The sequence below is a fragment of the Marmota marmota genome, unplaced genomic scaffold (assembly GCF_001458135.2).
Source record: "Marmota marmota marmota unplaced genomic scaffold, marMar, whole genome shotgun sequence".
NCBI lineage: Eukaryota > Metazoa > Chordata > Mammalia > Rodentia > Sciuridae > Marmota > Marmota marmota.
In genome coordinates, this window is record NW_025999869.1 from 2,535,157 (window position 1) to 2,554,154 (window position 18,998).

Below are 18,998 nucleotides of genomic sequence, written 5' to 3' on the forward strand. Positions count from 1 at the left end.
CTCAAGTGAATGGCTGTGAACGTGTCCTGAGGACCAGCCCATCCTCCCCCAGATGCCTCGCTGGGTCCACTCTAGACCAGGCCTTGGGCTGTGTGTTCCCTAAAACAGAGCAGGTGACAGGAGCCAGTTAGCTCACCAGCCGAAGCAGTGACCACAGACCCCCTCTTCTCCCCAGCTCCCCGCACCCTTCTGGGGGAAGCCAGCACTCTCCGCCTCCGGGAATTGCTTCACACCCCACAGACAAGGGGCAGAAGCCCAAGGGGTCAGTGTCACCACAAATGAGGGCAGAGGCAGGAAAGCCCTGATCCCTGACAGCCCCTCTCCCTGGTGACACACGTCCCATGCAGGGACACCCCAAGCAGGGTGGCACCGGGAATACCACCCAGAGCCTGGCACTCCTCCAACTGCACACAGTAAGGGGGACCCCAAAACACACCCCATCATGTGGGGTGGCATCCCAGGCTAGAGTGGACACCACCTCACCTCTGTAGAATGGGCACGGTCCCCGCCTCCTGCAGGGCACAGCTCAGGGACCCCGAACACTCCTCGAGGGCTCGGTGCCCAACACGGAAGTCTGGGACCCCTTCCACGCCCTGCTAATGAGGCTTAGCCTGACGGGTGGCACCGGGGCCACCAGAGACTCCAGGGCTAAGAGTGGCCAGGCCGGCCTTGGAAGGGACTGGGCTACAAAGGACGGACCCAGGGCTACAATAGGACTACACGGGCAGAAAGCCCAGCCACTGGCCTTGGTGGCCATCCAGGTGAGAGGGCCGAGGACCAGGCTGGAGCGGGCCAGCCAGCCCGGATTCCGGAGCAGATTCTATTTGAAAACAGTGATAACACGCAAATGTGCTTAATGCCCCTGAGCCCAGCAAGGGTGGTCCAGAGGTGACCTTCATGTTATGCCTATTTTACCACGACAGAGAAAAAAATACAGTGTCCCCTCCTCAAGTCACATGCTCGTCTGCCAGGAGGACAGAGGGTGGCCAGGGTGAGGCATTCGGGGTTCAGCGCTGTCCTGAGGACAGTGTCCCCGCAGCTGCCCTCGCACATCCCAAGGTGGACACGTGTCAGGCCCACATTGTAGGCCAGAAAGCCAAGCCCACGGCTGAGTCACCACCTATGCGCCCATCACAGGAGCACACGGCAGAGCTGGGACCCTGGTGGCAGCCCGCCCGTCCACCGCCTCTATCCGGAGGATGCCAAGCAGCTCAAAAGAATTAAACGTCGCTGTCCACTGGCCAACTAGCTCCGCGGCTGGATGACCAGGCCCGACAGGGAGAAACCCAGGCTGCTGACGGAGGGCGTCCCCCTGTGCCCCTGGTGGTGTGGCACCATATACACAGTCACCAGCAGGTCACTCCTGCCTGGGCTCCTTGGCTTCTAGAGGATCTGCAGCTGGCCTCCTTCTGGTTAGCCCTGCGCGTGCTCGAGTACTAGTTAACAGACTAGTTAATGGACTCTGACCACTCCTCTCCTTCTCTTCTACTTCAAGTCACATTGGGGTTTTTTCTTTCTTTCTTTCTTTCTTTCTTTCTTTCTTTCTTTCTTTCTTTCTTTCTTTTTGTTTGTTTTCAATCACAAATAACAAAAACCATGCATATTTTAACTTCATCTCCGGGATTAAAGTAAATACATAATTTTGGCAAATTACTCGGAATTACGGGCTAGCAGCATCTGGTTCGGATATTCTCGAGTAAATTATTGGCACGGTCCCTGCCACATTTTTAATTTTAACCAAAATGTTCTCAGAAACATGTGTTTTCTGTCCCATTTGCGTGTAATAGTGGAGAGGGCCTCGGTGTCTTAACAGGGCTTTGGGGATGAGCTGTGATACCTGGGCGCTGCCCGGGCCCTGAGGCTGCCGCCCGGGCCTCTCTGTCCTGCCTCCAGCTCCCAGAGGCAGAGAGGCCCACAGGTACCGGGGACGCGTCCTCGCCCTTCATTCTGCTCCCAAATTACATACCTCGCTTTTATGTCAAGTCCAATATAGCTTCCTTAGCAGTCTCCCCTCCTTATTCCACATCAAGAGACCCAATTACTTTTATAAATACTTGTTTTAAAAATATCACAGCGGCTTCCTGCTGCTTTGGATTCTGAAAGGCTATGCAGGATTTGAGACTTATAAATCTTTCAAACAGTTCATATTTTATCAACAAAGTGTACTTTTCTGTAAACCCTAAGTAGAACTCCCCATCGAAGATGTTTTTTCAATTATTTTACCTTTCCATAAAAAAAGACAAAATAAAAGGAATCTTCTTGCCATTTCAAAAGCCCTCTGCAATACCCTCCTGTGCTCTGTTAATGTGCCTCGCCCACCAGCAAAGGGTGGTGTTTTTGGTTAAAAGAGAAAGCATGAGGGTTGTGGATTCCAAAGCCTCCCAGCAGAGGTAAAGCAGGGTTATGTGCTGGGTCTTTAAAAGAAAATTCCGGGAAGGCCTTGGCTTTTGTTAGAACTGAGAAGTACCCCAGCTCGCTCAAGGCAGAGACTTCTGAAGCGAATTTTCACTGTGGTCAGCAGGCCGTCATGAAATGTCACCAGGGACTCAGAAGGGGTCAGCTGGCACTCCCCGTCCTGCACTGTCTGCTCAGCTGAGTGGATTTATACAGGTCTGTCTGGTTTTCCACTTGGAGATACCCACGGGATGGCCCCCTGGGAAGCCAGAATCATGTCCGATGTGGACAAGATGAGGATCTTCACACAGCAACAGTCAAACAGTAGCTACCCCAACCGAAGAACGTCAGAAAGCTCTGGAGCAGTATGTCTTGGCCCATTCCTGCTGCTATAACAAACTACCTTAAAAAACAAGTTTATTTCTTACAGTTCTAGAGGGGGGGAGACCAAGGGCCAGTGGATTTGGTGTCCGGTGAGGGCTGCTCTCTACTTCCAAGATGGCGCCTTGTGGCCATGTCCTCACATGGCAGAAGGCAGAAGGGCAAAAAGAACAGCACTGTCCACTCATGGGCAGAGAGACGAAAGGGCAGACGGGTGAACTCGCTCCCCCAAGCCCTTTCGCAAGGTCACTGATCCCATCCATTGGGGGCTAAGTCCAGGCCTCGTCACTTCACAAGGGGCTCTCCCCTTAACATCACCACCTTGGGGGTGAGTTCCAATCTATGAGGGGTGTGTGTGTGTGTGTGTGTGTGGTACTGGGGACTGAACCCAGGGCATCACGAATGCCAGGCAAGGGTTTTACCACTGAGCTACACCCGTGAATTCTGGAGACACACATGCCTTCAAGCCCCCAGCAATGTCCAGAGACCTCTGACCTTTACACACCCTGTGCATGGAGAGAGGGAGAGGACAGGGGAGGAAGAGCTGAGGCCTCTGCTGGAGCCTGGGGCCCCAGGCGCCACGAGGGTAAACCTCTTTGATGTCTGACCTTGGGGTACACGCCCTTGACTCTCCCAGGAGAGTCTCTGGTCAGCTTAGAGCCACCAGTTTACCCCCAGGCCATGGCATTCATTCAGCAAGTATTTGGAGTCCCCCTGGCCCATGCTCAGTCCTCCTGGGAGCTGAAGAAGATGCAAATAAATCCACGAGGGGAGGAGGAGTTAGGTTTTCCAGAGGGTGAGCACAGTTGTCCCCAGTACCCAGGATGACTGGTTCCCGGAGCCTATCTGACACTGGACTCTGGATGGACCTTCAAGACCCTTCCCTGACATGGCCCAATATTGGCAGAGAACCCAGCACATCCTCCTCCGGCAGCCTCCGCATGGAGGTGACCCTACCGCCACCCACAGCACAGCCACTCTGTGCTCTCGAGGGAGTAATGGCAGGTCCTGCCTGTGCTCAGACACGACGGCTTTTCCAGTCTGCGATCCACAGTTGCGGGAGTCCGCAGACACAGCCACCCACACAGATGAGACTTCCTGTGAGGAATCCGCTCGCGCCTCATGGGGCTGGCGAGCAGGCCGTGCGCAGGACCAGGCAGCAGGCTGGACACAGGCGGACTCGCTTCCCAGCCTTGCCCTGGAGGCCTGCAGCTAAGTGGACAGGACCCCTCACCACCAGGACCATCATGTCCACCCAGAGCCAACTGACTGTGAATGTCCACCACGTCTCTGGGGTACCTCCACAGCCACCCCCGGGTCTAAGTGACTAGCCGGTAACAACCAGCGGCGCTGACCCCAAGGCTGAGCACGGCAGGAGCAGGGGAGGTAGAGGGTGCTGGCTGGGCCCCAGGGCTGGACAGGTCCAGTGCAGGAAGCGGAGCCGGGACCAGGCCACAAGCAGGGCCTGCTGTGCGGGAGTCAGTGTGGGAGCTCCGGACTCCCTGAGCTGGCCTCCGGGAGTTGTCAAAGGTTTCCCAGGGGACAGGCAAGGCCCCCATCTGGCCAGAGTCTCAGGACGGGGGGAGATCAGGGCAGTGAGAAAGCAGCTGTAGGAGCCTGAGGGAGGGACCAGAGCCAGGCTGGAGAGGGGAGAGGGCCACGCAGAAGGGAAAAGGGCTGTGAGCGGCCTGGAGGGCAGAGGCTGGGAGGAGAGGCCTGGAGGAGAGGCCTGGGGAGAGGCTGGGGGAAGGACCTAGAGGAGAGGCTAGGGGAGGGACTGGGAGGACAGGGGCTGGAGGGGCATGCTGGGGACAGATGAGAGGCATTTGGAGGAGGAGCCAGAGAGGAGGAGTCAGGTCCTCCAGGCTCTGCAGGGACACTGACCTGGCACCTCTGGGGACACTGGCAGACCCAGAACAGAGGTGGAGACCAGGCAGACACTGTGAGAGTCGTGACAGGGGGAACCACAGGTGGCTTGGTACCTGACAGAAGCTCCAAGAAGAGGCTGAAGAGGCGAGGCCAGAGCGAGGGCAGAGGAGGGCCCACCAGGGCGCGAGCCAGCCCTGGGCTGCCCCTCTGCAAGGAGCCAGGAGGAGCCCGCAGTCAGGGGTCTGGAGGCAGAACCATGGGGCCGGCCCCTGGAGCCCCCAGGACAGGGGGTGATGTGACCCAGACATGAGTATGTCCCTAGACACCAGGCAGGTGGGGAGACATCAGGGGTCACTGGACACAGGGGTCTGGGGAAGAAGCAGGAGGTCGGGACAAGGGCAGCGTCCCTGCCAGGGGCTGGCGAGGACGGTGGGCAGAGCCTCGTTGCTTGATGGGCTACAAGAGGGTGGGAGCCACTGGACACAGGTCAGAGGAATGAAAGCCACGTGCAAAAGGGACCTCTGTGCTGCCCCAGCCCGCGCAGCACCGTTCCCGACGGCCGTGGGGGTCCATCGACTCCAGAGGGGTGGACAAGGAGACAGTAGTGCGACACACAGAGAAACAGGGTCCACCGCAGAAAGGAACAGCGTCCGTCACCAAGACAATGTGGACAGATCAGGCGCAGAGGTGAAGGCCACACGTCCCCACACAGGGAGGGAAGCACACGCCGATCTCCCCGCAGAGGAGAGCAGAGCCACGGAGCGCAGCCTGGGGGACAGCCCCACGCCCCACGACCAGGAGGGAGGGTCAGAAACGTCCCGTCACAAAGGCCACGGGCCTGCCAGCCACCCTGGGCTCCTTAGACTTCTTAAACGTGCATTGAAACGCCACATTGTAGCCCCATAAATAAGCACAATCGCTGTGTCAGTGAAAACTTTTTAAAGCTCTAAATCAAACATTTAAAGGGATAGAAGAGGTCTATGCAAATTAGGTGACCCACACGGGACCAGAGCAGGAGACCCAGAACGCTGAGCACCAGAGGCCAGAGGGCCGTGGTTTCAGGAGGGGCAGGCAGTGCTGGCAGTGGTCACTGCGGACACCCACCCAGAGGAGGCAGCAGCCCCCCACCCCCGGGGGGCCAGGAACTCACACTTCTGTGCAATGTGAGCCCCACACGGCTGCAGGGACTCCACACTCTAATAACATGCAGTCTCTTCATACATGGCCACCCCGAGCCCTAGGTACAGAATCATCACCACCTAACAGACCGGGAGCAGAGGCTACTAACTCCCCAAGTGGGAGAGCTGGAGTGCAAACCAGAGTCAGTGCAGGTGTGAGAGGGCAGGGGACTTGTCCAGCATCACAGAGCAAGGATATGAGCGCAGGACTCGAATGCAGGCCCTGAGCATTCTTATGGCAGCGGGCTTACCCGTCCCCTGGTCACCCGGGGGCAGGGGCTGTGTTCCTCAGCCAGGCCCTCTGGTCCCTAATCATGATGATGTATTGGCAGGAGCTTGGAGTCCAGAGGGCAAGGGTTGTGACTGTAAGTGACAGTAGCCAAAGGAATGCCCAAGGGAAGCTTCTGCCGTCAAGGTTCTCCCCCAGGTCCTCGATGAGGTTCTGGGGCTGCAGGGACACTGCAGCCTGCCAGCCAGCGGGCAGTGAGAATAGTATGCCAGGACTTGCATCTGGTTGGAGTGTGTCCCTAAGGATTCTCCTGCTGGAAGCCCAGCCTCAGGGTGGTGGTGTGGAGAAGAGAACCTTTAAGAGGTGGGTCCCAGTGAAAGGCACTTAGGTCCCTGGGGGCTGCCCTCAGAAGGGGCCCAGTTAGTTCCTGTAGGGTGAGTTGTGGAGGGAAGTGCACCCCTCTGGCTTCCTGACTCCTCAAGTAATCTCAGCCTCTCTCCCTTCTCTCCGCTCCTTGCTCCCTCCACCTTGCTATCCACACACAGTGATGCCACCAGAGCCAAGCAGATGCCACACCGTGCTCTTAGTATCTGCAGAGCAGGGACCTCAATAACCCTTCTTCCTTTATAAAGTACCTAGCCTTGGGTATTTTGTTATAGGGACAGAAAATGGCCTAGAACAGTGGTTCACAGCTGGCCCTGAGACACTGCATCTGCCCTGAGCCGTGAAGAACGGATTTGGAATCTGGAGGTTTATTGATGACCTGCTAAAATGCAAACTGGTCATCAAGCCAAGTCCAAACAGCTCACAGAGGGGAGGAGGGAGGAGGAGAGAAAGGAAGGGAGGGAAAGAGTCTTTACCTAAATATTAATCATGTGGGTTTGACATCTGCACTTGTTCTGCTCCTAACCCCTTTCCCATGGAGGAGAGCTGCCATTACAACACAAGAGCAAAATGTGGCTCCCATGCTCACCCGCCCAGCCAGCACCCCAAGGGTCAGGAGCAAGCGTACTCTGCCACTGGCATCTCAGAAGAACCCACTCAGCCCTCAGCACCTCAGCCCTTTTCTCGGCTCTCCTCCCTAGCCACTGACTGGCCTTTGTCCCATAGCCCAGCCCCCCACTCCTCCCCCCCTGCTCTGCAGCTGTTCTCGGGATGAGCAGGCAAGGGGCGTGGGGGGGGGGTCTTGAGAGGAGGGCGGGGCGGGAGCAGGGCTGAGGACCAGGCCCAGCTCCTCTGGCACTCTGGCTGCTGGCCCACGCAACCCTCACTGCAGTCCACGGCCAGGGGTAGCCCCTGGCCCCCACCTCCACCCGTCACAGAATGGAAAGTCACCCAGGATCCAGACTTTGCCAGAGACTGGTTTTCCCAAGCTCATCCTCTCCCGTGACACAGATCCGAGTTCCCGAGCGCAACGCACGTTTTATTGGCGCCCTGGGGATGGCGCAGGGGCAGTGGACACATGCTTTCTATTTAAGAGTTTGGGATTTAATTTCACGATCACCTTCTATTTATGGGAAGGGATACTGGATTTCATGCGTGGTCACGGTATAAAGTTTCCTGCTAGAATAAATTTTCTAAGTTAAAAAAAAAAAATTTTCAGGGAAAGCAGAAAGTCAGTCATTGTCCCCGTGGGATGCAGGACTGGCCCAGGCCACGGGGTGGTAGAGAAATGACCGACCACGGGCTGGTTCCTATCAAGTGTGCGAATGCAGGCCTGTCCTGCAGACCCGCCGGTCTCTGTCCACAGAGGACACATCAGCTCATGAGCCAGTTTGGTTCGATGGACAAACACTGGCCCAGAGTCTCTGCTGTGTCCAGGTCCATGATGGCCCCAGGAGGGGTGGTCTCTGAGCAGTCCTCGACACAGGAACCTGAGCACTTGCTGGAAGAGCAGGTCGGCCGTGTGGAGAGGAGCGAGAGGGGTGAAGAGAAGGCGCGAGAGAGCTAAGCCCGGGTCTGTCCCTGGGCTCTGACCTCAGGCCCTGGATGCAGAGAAGCCAGTTTAGGCCCCTGGGACTTCCCTGTGGCCGACTCAGAGGACTGCACTTTTAAAGGTGTAAGAGCCTTAGGGGCCAGGAAATGGCCCTAAGCCATTTCCTGTGGCCCCGTGTGGCCCAGACAGCCGCCTACCCTCGGGGCTGCGGGCTGAGAGGTCCCTGTTGAATCCGGCCAGGCAGGGCCACTCTCCAGGCTTCCCTCTTTGGCTGGAAAGCTCCTGCTGACGTCTCTCTCCATGGTCCCTCCCTGTACACAGAAGCTGACCCAGGATCCCGGAGGAGAGCTGAGCAGGAACAGCCAGGGACACAGAATGGCGGCGTCTTCTTCCGTATCCCGAGGGTCGGCACCGTGGGGAGCCTCGTGGTCTCTGGCTTAGCACGTGGTTCCCACCTAGGGGATGGCTGCCCTGCCCTGCCAGAGGGCCCCGGGGTGGACACAGCTCATCCTCACCCCACTCCCCACCATGGAGCGTCAGAGCAGGGCTCTGGGCCCTCAGACTCTCCCCCCCAGAGCCAGGGACTGTTAGGAAGTTGGACTTGGAACTGAGATACCAGCTCATGCTGGGCCGGTCTCCGCAGCAGAGGTGCCCAATTTCAGGGCAGGCCATTTTCTGCCATGTGCCCAGAGACACAGACGAGGGAGTGAGACAGAGGACAGAGAGAGCTGAGCAGCAGCCCAAGCTCTGCCCCGGCCCCATACCCCTGCCCGGCTCAGCCTCCAGCCCCGAGCTTGCCAGGCCCAGCGCCCTCCCCACCTCCCCAGGGCCGCTCTCCAGACTCAGGAGTTCCTTCACATCTAACCGTGACAGCCACACTCCTGACCTGGCCACTGGCCCTGGTGACCCCCCCTCCTGCCACCCCACCCCCGCCATGCCACTCTCTGGGTCCCGGCCACCCACTGTCTTGCAGGGCTCTTGACAGGCCAAGCTCTCTCCTCCTCTGGGCCTTTGCTCTGGCACGGCTCTGCCTGCCTGGTTCCTCTGTGTCACCAAGGTTCTGTAAATGACCTCTGTCCAAGGAGGTCTTCTCTGGCCACCTAGCTACCCGAGGCCCTCAGCCACTGTCCCTCTTCTTGTGACTTGCCCTGCTGCATGAGACCAGTTCTCTTGTCCCTGTTATTCCTCACGGGTCCCCCCAGGCCAGCACAGCAGCTGGCTCGGGGTTGAAGCCCAAGGGCCTGGCCCCATTAGGCCAGTTAGAGAGCCAGGTCAAGGGTAGCAATGACATGGCAGGGACACCGCCCCCAGCTTGCCTGTGATTAGGAGTGTCCTGGCCAGTGAGCCAGCACCAGCGAGTCCCCCGAAGGGAGCACAGGGTGGTGAGGAACTTGGCGATGGACCCTGAGGCTGGTCAAGACAGTCACACTCTAAAATATGCAAGACCAGATTTTGTGCACGGCGCGAGTTTTATCTTTGACCATACTTAGGGAAACATTATTCAAGAACATCATGAACACACAGAAATAAACCTTTAAAAATACCATTTGGATGCGGCACACACATACAAATGAAAGATCCTGTCTTTCGACTGTGACAGCCCATTAAGGCATTTGTGACCAGCAAATATGAGGGACCCAGCCCAACTCACTGCAGGAGGAGACAGCGGGGAGCGGGGGCAGCTGGTACCTCTGCCTCCTGCCCTCCCGGAGCTTGACCGCAGTGCCCAAAGCCACAAAGGCTCCAATTCTTACTTGGATGCGGATGTCCATCAGAGAATGTTCACAGCCACCACCCCTCCTCTGATCACTCTGAAAACAAGGGCTCTTCAGCTCCTGCAGGGACCACGCACTGAGCAAGACACTCTGACCTGCTCTCCTATTTAATCATCCTCTGCTGACCCTTAAGAAGCACATACTGTTATTTTGTGCTTATCTCCAACTGTCTAAAGCTCAGGGAGGCTAGTAACCTGGCTGTGTTCACACAGCTAATCAGTGCAGCCTGGAGCTTAATCCTGGGGAGAGGAGATCCAAAGCCCTCCTCTCCACACCGTTTGTTCCTTGCCCTGGGACATTTTCCCACCTGGCTGTTACCAACAAAGAGAGATGAAGGGCTCAAGGCCTTCCTCTTTCCCGCCTCCCTAAGGGACCCCATATGGCATTGCTGGTGATGCTGGTGAGGCAGCCACCTGCCCCAGGTCACCCCTGGCAGCCTCCCCTCGGAAACTCTTTTCTCCTTTTGTCTTTTCCTGTTTTTCTCCTTCATCTATGATCAGCCCTTCGCCTTGGTTCTGTGAGCCCTCATCTTTTGGCTGGTAGCCTTGCCCCCAAAACAGGAAGAATCTACACATACCCTTTGGCTCTGTTGATCGTATCTGACCTCTGTTCCTTTGCACTGCTTTCCTCTGCGGCCTTCCTTCTAATGATATTTTTCTCTCTCCTCTCTGCAAGTTTTTTTTTTCTTTTCTGTCTTTCTCAGGGTTTTAAAATCTTAGGAAAAAGAAAAAGAAAGAATAATTTTTAAAAATATGTACCGTCCCTATATGTTGTCCAACTCACTTTGCATCAGAATGAAAGTGTCCTTGACCTGACCCATAATCCTGATGCTCCCTGGTGAGGGTGGAGAAGGGGACTGTGACTTGCAGACCTCAGGACTGGTATCTCTTGCTGCAGATCTAGACGTGGACTCCTTCAGACGCAGGGGCTGCAGGCAGGAACCTCTGTAAGATGGGACCAACAATTCCCAGGGCAGAGAGAGGCCCCAGGGGCAGGGCACACAGAAGCGACTTTAAATATGTAGGCAACTGCAGTGCAAAGCAGTGCGGGATCAGGAAAGGCCACAGGAGGTGGCAGGTGCCGTGGACACCGGCTGACCCCTACATTCTCCACCCTCTCCCACAAGTGGGCTCCCCTCAGTAGTCCAGCTCTGCTAGAGGAACTGGAGGGCACTGTGTCCCAGTACTCACGCACATGCACACTCACACACACGTGGAACTGGCTGCGTGTCAGGGGCTGTGGCAGGAGCTGGGACTGGACCTGGACCATGGCTGGCAGTGTCCTCTCCATCAGCAGCTTGCCATTCATCAGGCAACAAACAAAGCAAATGAGGTGATAAGGGACACGACTTGTAGGACCGCATTAAGGCCTCAAGGCAGAAGTGGCTCGGCCTATTTGCAGTATAGAAAGAAGGTTCTAGAAGGGAATGCCTGAGGGAGAGAGTGGTTTCTGTGAGATCTTGACCCCGATTGGGCCGGATCGTGCAGGGCCTGGGGGTCTGTGGTCAGCAGTGGACAACATCTAAGGCCTCTGGAGCTCAGCGACAGACAGGTGTGAGCTGGTGCCAGGTCTCTGTCTGCTGCCGTGGCTTGTTTGTTTGTCCACCTGGCTGTTGTGGACACCTCTATTGAAGAGGGTGTGAGTGACTAGAGTGAAGCAGGAAACCCACAGGTCAGCTCTGCATCAGTAAACACAAACAGTGAGCACAGAACAGAATGGCCCCGTCTGGAGTCGGAAACAAGCACCCGCAGCAAGTTTTGTACAGAGGCGGGAAGGAGAGGCGGGGCCACCAGAGGTGGCGGGGCGAGGAGGGGGAGGTGAAGAAGGAGACACTCCGGCTTCCCCTGGGACCCCCATGTGCAAACGTCTGAGGTTTTCCTGGTTTGTCACCATAAGTTTCTCAAAACCACCTCTTCCTGCCCGCCTGACTTCTCAGGTTTCCCAGCCTCGGGGTCCCCTTCTCATTTACCTTCAGGACAAGAGCTGCCGCCACATCCTCAGGACGTCCCCAGATGGGAAAACACTGACCTGTAACATTTGACTTCTGCATGGGGCCTTCTGTCAGGGTCCCACACTGCACATCAACCATCAATGTCCATTCTCAGGCGGGTCACCGTGCCATGTCAGTGGTCCCGTGGAATCGGATCACCTCGTGCCAACGTCGCCGGCCTAGTGTGTGTAAGTGACATCTGTGTCTGTGACGTTTGCACGACAGCAAACCTGCCTGATGCACACTTCTCAGTTCATGTCCCCTTTGCTAAGGAGCATGTGGCCACGCTTGTACAGGAAGGCAGACACACCAGCCCCGGAACCTAGCAAGTCCTCTCCTTCTCAAACGCTCCCCTCCCCGCTGCAGGAAGCCACCGCCTCTTCAGCCCACCTCTCCTGGGCTTCTCTGGTCCTCCGTGTAAGCTAGTCCAACTGCCTGGACTTTTCTCTTTCTTCCATCTGATAAATACCTCCCAACTATCCTTCAAGATTCAATTTATATGTTCTTAAAGTGAGTGTAAAAACTAATTCTTCCTCTCTGACTCCTCTCCTGCATCCCTCCACCATCCTCCTGGTTTCTCTCTATCATAAATCCTACCAGATGGTGCTAGAGAAATCTCTGCTCCCTTCCGTCTGGGCTCCTACCCCAGTAAGGGCAGATGACCGCATCTGTCTCTTCCTGTTGCCCAGGATGCAGTGCAGGTCTCCTACCCGGCCGCGCCTGAGTCTGCTGAATGAATGAAGTCAGAGTGGGCAAGGTTCTAAATCCTCAAGGTGAGGATCTTGAGTAATCAAGATTAACCTTAGAGATCCTGTAGGGGCCGGGGCAGTGGCTCTGGTAGAGCCCCTGCCTGGATGTGGGTTCCATTCCCAGGATGGTAAGAAATAAAATAAATTTTTTTCAAAATCCTGCAAACTACCCTTTAAGATAGAATACCTGCATTTGCACATTGAGCTCTGTACAGTAACTCTCTGGAGTAGGAGGAGCTCGTGAGCAGAAAGACTCTAGGATGTCTCCCATTCAAGTCCGCCTGAGGATTCTTGGATTCTGACGTGGACAGACCAGAGCGTCAGATGGGCAACTGTGGATGGTGAAACTCACACCTACACACAGTGACTCCCGCTGCCTACAGGAGTTTAATTCATTTTGGTTTAAATATTTTGCCTCTATAACCTTAACCCCCAATGTATCAGGAAAAAGTCATCATCCTTTAACATTAAAGTGCAATGGATCCTTTTTATTTTTTATAAATAATGTATGGAAGTGTGACCAAAGGGATTACTTTTTAACTTTGCTAGAAAATTTAATAATTTAAACATAGCAAATTTTCCTGGCATATCTGTCCCGGTTTTGAAGCTACATAAACCCAAAATGAGCAACATGGTCTCAGTGCTAATTGCTCCCGGGGTATCGTGTGTGAACCTGTCACAAAGCCAGCTTATAAACACTGATCTCACATTGCAAGCAAATCCCTGGTAAGTTCTAGTTCATCATCACTTCTGGATCTTCTTGCACCAGCAACATAAAACACATTACTTCTGAAACCTCTAACAGCTCATTTTTTTTTTTTCCAGAGAAGATGGTCACCCTCTGGTAACTGCAAAGCGCTTTTATTCCAACATGTAGAAGCGCCCAATGGAATAATTAGCCATTAAGTTTTTTCTCTCATTTCTGTAACACCTATTTCTTTGCACCTTTATTTTTTATCTGACTCCTTCCTTTGTCCACTTCAAACTGTATCAAGCAAATTTGGTAAACAAACACCAAAGAAATTGAAAGACAGAATGGTCCAGGTTCTTGTCACAAAACACTGCATGACAAAACCATTCCTGCCAAGTGACCACGGGAGAAGAATATCATGCTCCCTTTTGTCCTTAGAAGTACGCTGTTGCCCCATCGGTTTGCAGGGTCCATCTGGATTGCTGTTTTTGGAGACTCACAGCCTGAAACTTCACTCATAGAGTCAACCTCACCATCGCGGTCAAACCCACAGCCCACCCACTGCCCCCGTCTAGGCACCCATCTCCTCGTCCACCCAACAATCATCATTTCCCTCTGTCGGCTTTCTTCTCTTTACCATTTTGTGCCGAAAATGAAAAATTCTATTTCAAGACTGTGCTCATTCAAAGAAAAAATAATAAACCCCATAAACATATCCAATTATTATCTATCAACTAAATAATAATTTAATAAAATGCATAGTAAAAACAAAATAAAATAATAAAATGCATGTCCAGTTCAAAAAAAATTAGAAGGCTACAAAGATGGTGTCTTCTGTCTCCCTTCTCACCTTCCTGAGGGATGATGCAACACTTGGGACAATGTCTTGACAGACAAGGGTACCCACAAGGTGTGTCCCATTATATCATCTTTCTAGGCAAACCCACCTCCCACCACTTGTCTCTTATTAATTTTTACCATAATTGGCAATAAGTGATGAGTAATAATGAAATAGTTCTTAGAATGATGAAGTAGAACATTTTTAATATGTAAGAAAATAAAAATCACTACAAACTTATGCTTTATCCATACAGCCCTGTATTTATAAAACAGTCTCAACGGTCCTACGTGGCAACTTCAGGATAAATGAGTTTTATTTTATTATTGTTTAAAATGTTTTCCTGGGCCCTTTGGAAGACTCCTAAAAATGAACAAAATCCATGTCATAGCAGTCCTTACAAACAGAACTGCTCAGGAAAAAAAAAAAAAAAAACTCAAATCTAAAACTGAGTCCAGGGTCCAGGGAGCCCTGAGGGCATATTGAGGGTTAATCACATTAATAGAGTTGAGCATGTACTGCCCATGTTCAAAATCTGGAGTATTAGAAACTTCCCCAGAAAGACTTTTCCTGATTTGTTCCTGGGTTTTGACACCAAAACAAAGAAGAAGAGGAGGAGGAGGAGGAGGAGGAGGAGAGGAAGACTTTTCCTTCACCCACTTGCAATGCAGCAGTTCTCCAAGTCAACCCCTGGGGAGAGCCACACATGCTCCAGCCCCACAATGTCCACCTGGGCACAGCCAGCTCCCTCCTCAGAGACAGCACCCCCTGCCCCATCGTTTTCTCCTGGAGCTCTCTCGGCCTGCGATTAAGAGGTAAAAATGACAACCCAAGGGAAACAGAGAGGTTTCCTGAGTACTGCTCAGGCTGCAGAGCGAGGCACTAACAAAAACTCAGGCCACAAGCAGACAGGCAGGTTTACTGCTTTGGATTCTTCCCAGTAAGTGGGTTTATTGTGAGGGATACTGTGTTTCTATTCTGTTGGGTTTTTTAAATTCCTTTTTATCTCTTGTATTTCTAGATGACCCATCAACAGTTTGACTATTCACAGCAGGTTGTGCCCTGACACTTTGAGTTGATTGTTTGGGGGGACTCAGAATATAGTTTCCTCCAAAATATTTTTTTGGTTTGTGTTTTGTTTTGAGACTGCATCTCACTCTGTTGCTCAGGCTGGCCTCATACTCCTGTGCTCAAGTCACCCTGCAGCCTCAGTCTTGGGAGGATCTGGGAAAATCAGAGCGTGCCACCATGACTGGCTTAAAAACAATCTTAGGAATGATGGGTCCCAGGACAGTCCTCCAAATGGGCTTCTTAACTCGTATTGTTGTGCTGAGTTTTGACAGGGAAAATTAGTAGAAAGCACGTTTGCAGTAGTACTAACAGGCAAACCCAAGCATAATAGACACGCCCTCCTTTACCCTGCATTCTATTTAGTGAAATAATCGGCTTTAATAAAAGAAGACAAGTGATGGAGACCTTGAGGGGGGGAACTCAGCTTGTGAGGTACTGGGGGGCTGGACTGCAGCGGTCTGTAACTTTGACTGTCCAGTTTCACTTCTATAACTTTTTTCATTTTCCTACAGGCTCGAAGCACTGGAGCTGAGGTTAGATTTGGGGCTCATCCTGTAAGACCACAAAGGAAGGAGAAAGAAGAAGGAAATAAAAATTTTTGAAAGGGTTATTTCCTTGAAGGGGGATTTAGAGCATGCCATTGTGAAAAGATATGAATCCACTGGGTAGGGAAAAGGTGATGGAATTTAGGGGAGCAACACCAGTGCCCCAGGCCTTAGAGCCTGTAGGAGTTGACTGTTTGGCCAGGCAGTTCCCCCTCTGACCATAAGGTGGTGCCATCGGCCCAGACAGCCTGCCCCAAGGGGGTGGGGCGAGCGGTGGGCGGAGCTCCCCACTGTAAGCCATGTTCTCCAAGGGTTCTGGAAGTCACAGAAAGCCTGGACTGGACAGCATGTGTCGACCTACAAGTCCTTGCCTCTGCCAGCAAGAACAGCTCCCATCCTTTCAGGCCGGACCTGCTCACAACCAAGCGACACCTTCTGTCCTACTGGGTACCTCAACCCACTTCAAGATTCCAACTCATTCCTTTACGTTCCTCTCATTGTGTCCCACAGAGGAAGCCCTGGGCCCCTGAACTTTTCCTGACTCCTAAAAGGAGTCAAGTCAAAGCACATCCTACGGTTTTAGCCTCAAATAACTGTGAGGATGAGAGAACAAAGTCAGCCGTGATGGGCTCCCCTGATTTGTCACAGTGACCCCAGCCTTACAACACATCCCAGCCCATCTCACCAGCTCCATCTCCCTCTTAGTAACACACTGGGCAACTCCTATTCCTGATCCAAATCCTACCACATCCCATGCATTCACCTCCACTGGCCCTCCCACCTGTGATGTACACTCAGTCCCCTGCCTTGACTTGTCCATATCCTCCTACGTCTTTCCAGTTCTAAACCATACCCACTTTCCCAAAACCTTCCTTCTTAGGACTGACTGAAGGTGACTGGTGAAGAGGACACACAGAGGAAAATGGGAGTCTCCTGCTCAACCACAGAAGCCCCTGGAAGTCGTGAGGCAGGCCACATCTGCCTCGCCACAGTCACGTAGCCTAAACAGAGCAGGAGCGCCACACTCCCCTGAACGGCAGGAGCACCAGCTATCTACCCCCACTCCTCCCAGGTGTCTCAGCTCCCCTTCAGGTGGACTTGGGGTCTGGAGGCACACTGAAGTCTTGGGCTGGGAATGTGGTGCAGGCCTGTTCTCCGTTCATTTTAGCTTCAGGATTATTCCCTCCCCCCCACCACCACCATTTTCATCAGCCACCATCCCCCAAATCAGGCCTGAGCCACAGATGGAGGTGAAGGAATCCACAGTAGAGAGGGGGTCACAACCAAGTCACGGTCTGTGACCCTCAGCCCCATTTCTACCCTGGCCTGCAGCCCAGGCTGGTAACCCAGCAATCTGCCTAGTGATTCTGCAAAATTCATGCAGCCCTGGTGACACTCTTGTCTGGATAATTTGGCCCTGGAATGGTCCAGAGATAAACTAGGATCTGTGCTTACAACACCTCAAATTCTAGCTGCTGTGTTGTGTTCGTCTTGTTCTAAAGAACAGTTGGGGGACCACGATGTCCCTTTGCATATCTGGAGCAAATAGCCTTGCGGTGAATTTTTAAATTTACGTCGGATCCTTCCAGGGCAGGCCAGAGCCTCATGGTGAAGAAAGGCGGTACCTAAGAAAGGCAGAGGGGAGGCCTGGCTGGTGCTCCAGGTGCCCAGGAGTCTGCACATGGCAAAGGTGACTCACTCCTGTGGCAGGCATCTCCTGTTTCTGTTGTCCCCCAAAACAGGTGACCAGAGGCATTTTAAATGCCAGCACTGCTCAAAAGAGGCCACATGGAAAGAAAATCTATCAGCTACACCTTTAAACAAGGCTGGGAACAAAAGGCAGCTTGACTCCGGGAATTTAGGGCCTTCTGGAGGCAGAATAGGCCAGAATGGCCCTGAGTCCCCGGCTTTTTGTTTTGTATCCAGGTGTCTACAGGAGGATTTGTTTTTTGTTTTGTTTTGTTTTGTTTTGTTTTTCATAAATTAATAAAGGAAGCCAAATTGAGGGTTCAAACTCAGGCAAGGTGGGAATGAGGTTGGCCAACCCTCGGGCAGGGTACTCTCTCCGCTCTCCACAAAAGGTCTCAGGCTGCAGGAAGTAACTGCCATTGGAACCCGGGACGCGCGCAGTTTCTCACCAACACTGCAGACCTTCAAAGTGACCACTTCCCAGGACTCTCACAGATGAGCAGTTTCTGGGTGCTCCGGTCCCTGGAAGGCCTACATCGAAGGTGCCCTTCCCCACCACCTCCTCTCCTCCCTCTGACCGGCTGGATGCAACGCGGGACAGCTGCAGCCAGCGGTGCTCACCCTGGCCCCCAGCCTCGGCCTTCCCCACGCCCAAGGGCAGCTGGGAGCCGGGAAGGGAAGCTTCAGAAACCTAGCAGCGGCCTAAGGATGACCTGCCCCAGCGTCTCTGTACTCCCTCCTCCAGGCGTGTCACATGGCGGCCTCAATAAGGCAGGCAGTGCGCCCCGCCGCGGAGACCAGGGGCTGGTGGCCGCGGGCCAGTGGGTGATGAAACCTGCCCTGCGCGTTACTGCACAGGGCGCGGGCGGGGCGTGGGGCGGGGTGGGGGNGCCGCACCTCGCCTTCCCACCCTCCCCATCCCCGTAGATACCCCCGAGCTGAGCCGTCGGGTTGACGAGGCCAGGAGCAGTTCCTGTCCCCGGCCCGGGCGCTAGGGAGACGTGAGCGTGCACACGTACACACACAGCGGGGGCAAGAGGCGCTCCGAGCGGCGCCCAACTTTCCCCTGGCTTCCTCCAGGCGGGGAGAAGCAGCTGGGGGCAGTCTCATTCCCGCCGTGCTTAGGGAGGGGGCCCAGACAGGAAAGAAGAGATGCAGAGACTTTCCCCAGATTTTGCTTTTTCTGCTTGTTTTTACCACTTCCATCCGAGGACCGAGAGTAGGGAGCCCAAGCCGGGCGGCGAGTGGCACTTTGGGAAAGAGACGTGTGTGTGTTTGGAGACGCCTGAAGTTGTCTTTCAAACTCGGGCCTCCGCAGCACGCGAAGCTCCGCGGGGGCTGACTCAGGCTGCCTGGGCCTCCCGGGCCACCCGCCTGGAAATGATGCAAGTCGGGATTGTCACCTGGATCCCTGCAGCCCAGACTGGACTGGGGGAGGAGCGAGACAGGATATCCCAGGTGTTGCACGACCCACCAAAAAGAAAGCGGGAGGAGGCGGCAGTTGCTCAGGGCAAATAACTTTAGTACTTCTTTCTGTTCCGGTCTTCAGTCGTGTTTGGTTTTACTTTGTTTAACGCAAAGCGTCTCACGCTAAGAATTCCCGTGGGCGTTCAGTTTGCCCGCACGACCACTGTGCACAGGTATCTCAGTTCCAACCTATCAA

The 18,998-nt window shown here is 54.0% G+C and overlaps 1 long non-coding RNA gene across 4 annotated transcripts in view; it reads right to left on the reverse strand.

The window, feature by feature from the left end:
• The window catches only part of LOC125620378, a 78,342-nt gene that overhangs the window by 57,674 nt on the left and 1,670 nt on the right, over window positions 1-18,998 (reverse strand). For 2 of the 4 annotated variants that reach the window (XR_007352004.1, XR_007352001.1), the window contains exon 2: window positions 10,340-11,931. The exons of 1 other annotated variant lie outside the window; for it this stretch is intronic. This is a non-coding gene — a long non-coding RNA (uncharacterized LOC125620378). The remainder of the gene's footprint in view (window positions 1-10,339; window positions 11,932-18,998) is intronic. One more of the 4 variants, XR_007352002.1, reaches the window with a different exon arrangement.